Source organism: Gekko japonicus, unplaced genomic scaffold (assembly GCF_001447785.1).
Source record: "Gekko japonicus isolate JY-2015 unplaced genomic scaffold, Gekko_japonicus_V1.1 scaffold56, whole genome shotgun sequence".
In the NCBI taxonomy this organism is placed as follows: Eukaryota; Metazoa; Chordata; class Lepidosauria; order Squamata; family Gekkonidae; genus Gekko; species Gekko japonicus.
The window spans coordinates 181,327-183,029 of NW_015169779.1; the positions used below are offsets into that span (position 1 = coordinate 181,327).

General features: G+C 48.9%; 1 non-coding gene across 1 annotated transcript; it reads left to right on the forward strand.

The window, feature by feature from the left end:
* Window positions 1-903: 903 nt before the first annotated feature.
* Window positions 904-975, forward strand: TRNAA-GGC. The gene has a single exon. It is a non-coding gene; the product is annotated as a tRNA-Ala (tRNA).
* Window positions 976-1,703: the final 728 nt, after the last annotated feature.

Below are 1,703 nucleotides of genomic sequence, written 5' to 3' on the forward strand. Positions count from 1 at the left end.
CCCTGGGAGGTAGGTGGGGCTGAGAGAGCTCTTTCGAGGACGGCTCTTGAGAGAACAGCTCTGAATGAACTTGTAAGTGACCCAAGGTCACACCAGCAGCCACATGTGGAGGAGTGGGGAATCAAACCCGGTTCTCCCAAATTATAGTCTGCGTTCCTAACCACTACACCAAACTGGCTCTCTGGTAAGCACTGGTAAACCATTTCTGACCAGGTAAGAACCTTGAAAACCCTATGATGGGGGGGGGGGGGGCTTGACAGTCACCACCTCATTGAACCTGCAACAGATCTCAGGAGACCTGTAATGTTTACCCAGGAACTCCCTGGAGCCCCAGTAAATTCTTGTATGGTTCAGAGTGGGGAAATGGTTTGTGTTCCTAGGAAGACGCACCTGGGTACAAAACTGTTGAGGGACTGAAATACATAAATGACAGGACTTCAGCCTACACTCGGCCTTCCTGGATGCTGTTTGAGTCTAAACGTCTGCCATTTATTTATTTAGAAAAAATATATGCCTCTTTCTGCTTGAGGTGGCTTACGACGGAAGGCAATAAAACAAAACCACTGAAAACAAAGCCAGTAAGCAAGTGACTAAAAAAAAAGAAGCCGGTGCCATGAAAACAAAAGCCCGGGCATAATAAAAACACAGAAGACACTCCAAGCAGCCTAAGATAATGCAAATAAAAGGGCCAGAAGCAGACCTTAGAAAGTTTGAAAGATTAAAAAAGAAACCTTCCTGAAAAGCCTGGAATGTTTTATCCTGGGGAGGGGCTGTGACTCACTGGCAGAGCATCTGCTCGACATGCAGGAGGTCCCAGGTTCAATCCCTGGCGTCTCCAGGTAAAAGGATCAGGTAGGAAGTGCTGTGAAAGACCTCAGCCTGAGACCCAGGAGAGCTGTAAATGGGGGTGTGGCTCAGTGGAAGAGCCTCTGCCTGGCATGCAGAAGGTCCCAGGTTCAATCCCTGGTGTCTCCAGGTAAAAGGATCAGGTAGGAGGTGCTGTGAAAGACCTCAGCCTGAGACCCTGGAGAGCCGCTACCAGTCTGAGTAGACAAATACTGACTTTGTTGGACCGAGGGTCTGAATCAGTATAAGGCAGCCTCATGTGTCCGCGTGTAATGTTGGCACCAGGTGAGACTCACAGTAGAGGGCACAGAGGAGGTGCCCCTTCTCAAAAAGCCCCATCTCTGTTTGCCACCCACCTCACCTCTGAAGGCAGGGGTACGAAAATCAGGGCATCAGATGATGGTCTTAACTTCTCCCTGACCAGGGCTTCTTTTGTAAAAAAAGCCCAGCAGGAACTCATTAGCATAATAGGCCACGCCCAACAGCAGAAACTCATTAGCATATTAGATCACACCCCTGACAGCAAAGCTAAATAGCATATTAGGCCACACCCCCATGTTACCAGAAGTGTGGTCATCCAGCCACACCCACCTTTTGCTTCTTATTCTGTTTACTTTGTTTGTTGTCAAAACCCAGGGCTTTTTTTGGAGCAGGAACTCCTTTGCATGTTAGGCCACACACCCCTAATGTAGCCAATCCTAATGAGTTTCTGCTGCTGGGTGTGGCCTGTTATGTTAATGAGTTCCTGCTGGGCGTGTCCAACTCGGGAGCCAGCCAGAACTCCATTCCTGTGCGTTCCTGCCCAAAAATAGCCCTGTCCCTGACGCACAAACTCCTTCAGTTCAGTTCAGTTTATT